Genomic DNA, 7,580 nt, shown 5'->3' on the forward strand with positions numbered 1-7,580 from the left:
CTTGTAGTAGTAAAAGTAGTAATAGTAGTAACAACAGTAGTAACAGTATTAGTAGTAGTAACAATAATGGTAGTAACAGTAGTAGTAGTAGTAGTAGTAATAGCAGTAATAATAACGGTAGTAGTAGCAACAGTAGTAATAGTAACAGTAGTAGTAGTGACAGTAGTAGAACATAAGAACGAAGGAACACTGCAGAAGGCCTACTGGCCCATGCGAGGCAGGTCCAAGTCTCCTACCGGCTTAAGCCAATGCACCCAACCTAGTCAGGTCAGGTCACATTGACTTAAGGGAGGAACACGGCAACCGACCTGGTAGCACAAGCTATCAGGTCCAACTCACACCCACCCACATCCACTCATGTATTTATCCAACCTATTTTTAAAGCTACACAACGTTCTGGCCTCTATAACGGTACTTGGGAGTTTGTTCCACTCATCCACAACTCTATTACCAAACCAGTACTTTCCTATATCCTTCCTGAATCTGAATTTTTCCAACTTAAAACCATTGCTGCGAGTCCTGTCTAGGCTAGATATTTTCAGCACACTATTTACATCCCCTTTATTTATTCCTGTCTTCCATTTATACACCTCAATCATATCCCCCCTAATTCTACGTCTTTCTAGAGAGTGCAGATTCAGGGCCCTTAGTCTATCCTCATAGGGAAGGTTTCTGATACATGGGATCAACTTTGTCATCCTCCTTTGTACATTTTCCAGAGAATTTATATCCATTCTGTAATACGGTGACCAAAACTGTGCAGCATAATCTAAATGAGGCCTAACCAAGGATGTATAGAGTTGAAGAACAACCTGAGGACTCCTATTATTTATGCTTCTTGATATGAAGCCAAGGATTCTATTAGCTTTATTGCGAACACTTATGCACTGTTGTCTTGGTTTCAGATTACTGCTAACCAGAACTCCTAAATCTTTTTCGCAATCCGTAATATTAAGATCTACATTATTTAGTTTATATGTGGCATGGTTATTGTCCTGTCCAACATTTAGAACTTTGCATTTGTCTATATTAAACTGCATCTGCCACTTCTCCGACCACTGCATCAGTCTATTCAGATCTTCCTGGAGTGCTCGAATGTCCTCGTCAGAATGAATTCGACGGCCTATTTTGGTGTCATCGGCAAACTTGCCGATGTCGCTCTTTATGCCCTCATCTATGTCGTTTATGTAGATTGTGAACAGCAGGGGGCCCAACACTGACCCCTGTGGAACACCGCTCGTGACGCTTCCCCACTCTGATTTCTCCCCATTTATGCAAATTCTCTGCTGCCTATTTGTCAACCATGCCTCTATCCAGGAAAAAATTTCTCCTCCTATTCCATGTGCCTTAATTTTCCTCAATAGTCTCTGATGTGGGACCCTGTCAAAAGCCTTACTGAAGTCCATATACACAATATCATATTCATTACCATGATCTACCTCCTCAAATACCTTAGTGAAAAAAGTTAATAAATTCGTAAGGCAGGAACGCCCCTTTGTAAAACCATGCTGAGATTCGTTGATTAATTTATTCTTTTCAAGGTGGCTACGAACTGCCTCGGCAATTATTGATTCCATAAATTTTCCCACTATGTAGGTTAGGCTTATTGGTCTATAGTTCGAAGCTAAGGACCTGTCACCTGTTTTGAAAATAGGCATTACATTTGCCATTTTCCACTTATCTGGCACCATGCCAGTTTGTAGTGATATGCTGAGAAGATTAGCCAAAGGTTTGCTAAGCTCCTCTTTACATTCCTTTAGAACCCTTGCATACAGTTCATCAGGGCCTGGGGATTTGTTAGGTTTTAATTTATCTATTTGCCTAAGGACCATGTCACTTGTGACCCTAATAGTGCACAGTTTATTATCGTCCTGTTCTACATAATTTATCATTACTGGAATATCGCTGGTATCCTCCTGTGTAAAAACTGAGAGGAAGTATGTGTTAAAAATTCTACACATTTCCTTATCACTGTCAGTGAGCTGACCCGAGGAACTTTTGAGTGGGCCTATCTTGTCCCTGATCTTACTTCTGTATACCTGAAAGAATCCTTTTGGGTTAGTCTTCGATTCTCTTGCAACTTTAACCTCATAATCTCTTTTTGCTTTTCTAATTCCCTTTTTTATTTCTCTCTTTAACTGAATATATCGATTTCTTAATTGCCCCTCTCCTCTTTTGATTTGCCTATATACGCCTCTCTTTTGACCAATCAGATATTTTAATCTATTGTTCATCCATTTAGGATCATTTTTGTTTGATCTTATTTCCCTATTTGGAACATAATTTGACTGAGCAGCTAGAACTATGCCCTGGAAAGCATCATATCGGCAATCATCACCACCTACCTGACCCTTAGTCAGGTCATTCCAGTTCAGCCCACCTAAGTAGTTTTTCAGTCCTATGAAATCAGCCAAGCGAAAGTCAGGGACGGAGACTTGATTGCCATTATTAGGGGAATTCCATGATATATTAAAACTGAGTGATTTGTGATCACTTTCCCCAAGCTCATCATTAACATCAAGATTATTAATTAGTGTTTCCCTACTGGCAAGAACCAAGTCAAGGAGGTTATTTCCCCTAGTTGTCTCTGTCACAAACTGTTTTAAAAAACAATCCTGGATCGTATCAAGAAAGTCACCTGACTCTAAATTTCCTGTCAAATTGCTCCAGTCAATCTGTCTATAGTTGAAATCTCCCATTAGCACAACATTTTCGTATGTAGATGCCTTACGAATTTCGTCCCATAGAAGTTTACTGCACTCCCTATCAAGATTTGGGGCCGTGTAAATCACACCCAAAATTAGTTTTTCTCGGCCCTCGAGAAGCTGTAACCAAACAGATTCAGTGGCTGACGCTTCTAATTTAATATCTTGTCTAACACAACAATTTAAATTGTCTCTGACATACATCGCTACTCCACCACCCTTCCTGTTGACCCTGTCAGTGTGGAATAATTTATAGCCTTGTATGTGACATTCAGAAGGCATCTCTCTATCTTTCAGATTGAGCCAGGTCTCTGTTATAGCAATAATATCTATGTTTCCTGCACTTGCAATTAATCTTAGCTCATCTATCTTATTTCTTACACTCCTGCTATTAGTATAGTAAATCTTAAGGGAGCTAGTCCCTTGCTGCCCTCTGCTGTCCCCCTTTGTTTGCTGACCTGATCTATTGTCTTTATTTATAACTTCATGCTGAATGCCTTTTATACATTTACTGTTTCCAACACAAGTGTTGCAACCTGCTTGTTTCCCACACACACCCATACCTCTATCTTCCATCAGTTTAAAATCATAGGCATTTCACCAATGGCCTTCTCAATCGAGTCTGCAAGTGCTACCACCCCTGCCCCAGAGAGATGTACCCCATCCCTTGCATACATATCATGTTTGCCATAAAAGTTGTTCCAGTTGTCAATGATTGGGATTGCAAGTTCCTTGCAGTATCTGTCTAGCCAGCAATTTACACCAATTGCCCTAGACAACCATTCATTTCCTACTCCCCTTCTAGGCAAGATGCTACATATGATTGGGACCCCTCCCTTAGACTTAATGAAATCTATAGCTGACCTGTACTTATCTAGCAGCTCTTCTCTCCTACCCTTCCCAATATCATTTCCACCAGCACTGAGACAAATAATGGGCTTGTTCCCATTACCTGACATATTATCCAGCCTGTTAACTATGTCCCCAACACCAGCTCCAGGGAAGCACACTCTATCTCTCATCTTCTTATTCCTATTACAAAAAGCACGGTCAATATATCTTACCTGAGAGTCACCAACCACAAGAATGCGCTTACCTCTGTTAGCAGGGGCAGTAGTACCCTTACCTTCACTGGCCACTGAAGTACATTCATCCTGAAGAACAGAGAAGCGATTTCCTACCTTCAGATCTTCACTCTTAACTTTACTTATTCTGATTCTCCTCCCATTACTGTGAACCACTCGCCACTTGTAGCAGGTGCTGGACTGCACCTCACTGCTGGTAGCCGTTGCTACCTCCCCACCTACAGCCTCCTCACAGGGAGAGACAGACTGCACCTCACTGCTAGAAGCCTCATTCCCCACAACTCCAGCCACCTCACACTCTCTCCCAGACCCATTGAGGTGGACCTTCAGCCTCCTAATCTCCTCCTGGAGAAGCAAGACCTCCTCCTTCAACTCTCCAACCTCAGTTTTTAAAACACTGCAGAAGCAAGCCATGCTTTGTAACCGTCCACGCTAATCCCCAAAGCAGCTCAGGGTCTGTGACCTCACGTGACGACTGACCACTGAATAACAGTAGTCGTAGTAACAATAGTAGTATTAGTAACAGTAGTAGTAGTAATAGTAGCAGTAAGAGTAGTAGTTGTGACAGTAGTCGTAGTAGCAGTTGTAGTAGTAACAGTAGTGGTAGTAGTAGTAACAGTAGTAATAATAGTAGCAGTAGTAACAGTAGTAGTAGTAGTAACAGTAGTCGTAGTAACAGTAGTAGTAGTAACAGTAATAGTAGCAGCAGTAGTAGTAATAGTAACAGTCGTAGTAACAGTAGTAGTAGTAACAGTAATAGTAGTAGCAACAGTAGTAGTAATAGTAGTAGTAACAGTAGTAGTAGTAACAGTAATAGTAGTAACAGTAGTAGTAACAGTAGCAGTAGTAACTAGTAGTAGTAACAGTAATAGTAGCAACAGAAGTAGTAATAATAGTAGTAATAGTAACAGTAGTCGTAGTAACAGTAGTAATAGTAGTAGTAACAGTAGTAGTAGTAGTAACAGTAGTCGTAGTAACAGTAGTAGTAGTAACAGTAATAGCAACAGTAGTAGTAATAGTAGTAGTAACAGTAGTCGTAATAACAGTAATAGTAGCAACAGTAGTAGTAATAGTAGTAACAGTAGTCGTAGTAACAGTAATAGTAGTAGCAACAGTAGTAGTAATAGTAGTAACAGTAGTAGTAACAGTAATAGTAGCAACAGTAGTAGTAATAGTAGTAGTAACAGTAGTAGTAACAGTAATATTAGCAACAGTAGTAATAGTAGTAACAGTAGTAGTAGCAACAGTAGTAATAGTAACAGTAGTAGTAGCAACAGTAGTAATAGTAACAGTAGTAGTACTTGTAGTAGTAATAGTACATCAGTGTGGGGTGACGCAAGCATTCTTAACCTGGTGTTTACTGATGGTCTGCCAGTCAGGTACTGAGTGTACCACAAGCCATGCAGGTGACACAAGTATTATCTCTCTCTCTCTCTCTCTCTCTCTCTCTCTCTCTCTATCTCTCTCTCTCTCTCTCTCTCTCTCTCTCTCTCTCTCTCTCTCTCTCTCTCTCTCTCTCTCTCTCTTCTCTCTCTCTCTCTCTCTCTCTCTCTCTCTCTCTCTCTCTCTCCTCTCTCTCTTCTCTCTCTCTCTCTCTCTCTCTCTCTCTCTCTCTCTCTCTCTCTCTCTCTCTCTCTCTCTCTCTCTCGTTTCTCTCTCTCTATCTCTCTCTCTCTCTCTCTCTCTCTCTCTCTCTCTTTCTCTTTCTCTCTTTCTCTCTCTCTCTCTCTCTCTCTCTCTCTCTCTCTCTCTCTTCTCTCTCTCTCTCTCTCTCTCTCTCTCTCTCTCTCTCTCTCTCTCTCTCTCTCTCTCTCTCTCTTCTCTCTCTCTCTCTCTCTCTCTCTCTCTCTCTCTCTCTCTCTCTCTCTCTCTCTCTCTCTCTCTCTCTCTCTCTCTCTCTCTCTCTCTCTCTCTCGCTCTTTCTCTCTTTCTCTCTAACAGGCTGCTGCATGTCACCTGTATACCACTAGTCAAAAATACTTCAGTATACCTTTGACGGCGTCATTCTAGGTATATATTATATGTGGGATATATATATATATATATATATATATATATATATATATATATATATATATATATATATATATATATATATATGTCGTATAGAATATATATATATATATATATATATATATATATATATATATATATAAACGTGTATGTTCACATATACATATTTCTGGGTATATATACACAGAAGTTATACATATCTACGTGTATACACACAAACTACACTTTCCTCGATGTATATAGATAGGAATTATGCACCTGCAGGTGTATATTATACACCTGCAGGTGTATATTATACACCTTGACTCCGTCAGGTTGAGTGGTGAAGGTCCAGTCGTAACAGAAGGGGCACCAGGAACTCCCCCTACCCCTTACATGATGCCACATACCACCACATATCCACCACAGTTCCCCTACCACTACTATCACCACCACCCCCACACCACCACCACCTACACCAGCACTCCCCACACCACCTAAACAACCCCAAAGAACTACCTAAACACCTGAAAAAGGTGAATCACAAGATACGTGTAAGGCAGGTAGGATAGTAGCGGTAAACGCAGACAGGAGTGAGTTCAGTTCGGCTGTTGCCTCCTAGGTGAAAGGTGCTGTCTAGAGCTTTCTCCAGCTCTATTTCCGCTAATTCCGAGTATACCTGGCGCTCAGGATTGCAGTTATACCCGGGATATGCGTAATCATCCCGCCAGAAGCTTCGAGAATTATATATCTTAGCGGGTGACGGAATTTTAAACGTCAGAAAGTGCAAATTATTGCAAGTGCGTTTAAGTAAGTTTATTTAGGCACTTATACACATAAGTATAATTATTACACATAGTGACATGTGTGTAAATTACCCCCAGATAGCCAGACAAAGTGACTCGTTAACATTCTTGGGGTATATAGTGTTCTGTACAAGTGTATCAGGAAGTGTGTGTCGAGTGTGTTGACCTGAAGATTCTAGAGAGACTGTATCTCCAGCCTAGAGTGATAGGCTATATCTCCAGCCTAGAGTGATAGGCTATATCTCCAGCCTAGAGAGATAGAGAGAGACTGTATATCCAGCCTAGAGTGATAGGCTATATCTCCAGCCTAGAGTGATAGGCTATATCTCCAGCCTAGAGAGATAGACTATATCTCCAGCCTAGAGAGATAGAGAGAGACTGTATCTCCAGCCTAGAGTGATAGGCTATATCTCCAGCCTAGAGTGATAGGCTATATCTCCAGCCTAGAGAGATAGACTATATCTCCAGCCTAGAGAGATAGAGAGAGACTGTATCTCCAGCCTAGAGTGATAGGCTATATCTCCAGCCTAGAGTGATAGGCTATATCTCCAGCCTAGAGAGATAGAGAGAGACTGTATCTCCAGCCTAGAGTGATAGGCTATATCTCCAGCCTAGAGTGATAGGCTATATCTCCAGCCTAGAGTGATAGGCTATATCTCCAGCCTAGAGAGATAGAGAGAGACTGTATCTCCAGCCTAGAGTGATAGGCTATATCTCCAGCCTAGAGTGATAGGCTATATCTCCAGCCTAGAGTGATAGGCTACATCCAGCCTAGAGTGATAGCTATATCTCCAGGCCTAGATAGATATACTCCAGCCTAGAGAGAGAGAGAGACTGATCTCCAGCCCTAGAGTGATAGGCTATCTCCAGCCTAGAGTGATAGGCTATATCTCCAGCCTAGAGTGATAGGCTATATCTCCAGCCTAGAGTGATAGGCTATATCTCCAGCCTAGAGTGATAGGCTATATCTCCAGCCTAGAGAGATAGAGAGA

The 7,580-nt window shown here is 41.3% G+C and overlaps 1 protein-coding gene across 1 annotated transcript in view; it reads left to right on the forward strand.

The window, feature by feature from the left end:
- Window positions 1-6,379: 6,379 nt before the first annotated feature.
- The window catches only part of LOC128701772 (ankyrin repeat and BTB/POZ domain-containing protein 2), a 217,349-nt gene continuing 216,148 nt past the window's right edge, over window positions 6,380-7,580 (forward strand). The window contains exon 1 of the mRNA XM_070105091.1: window positions 6,380-6,592. The gene's annotated coding sequence lies outside the window, so the exon portion shown is untranslated. The remainder of the gene's footprint in view (window positions 6,593-7,580) is intronic.

The sequence above is a fragment of the Cherax quadricarinatus genome, chromosome 96, assembly GCF_038502225.1.
Source record: "Cherax quadricarinatus isolate ZL_2023a chromosome 96, ASM3850222v1, whole genome shotgun sequence".
NCBI lineage: Eukaryota > Metazoa > Arthropoda > Malacostraca > Decapoda > Parastacidae > Cherax > Cherax quadricarinatus.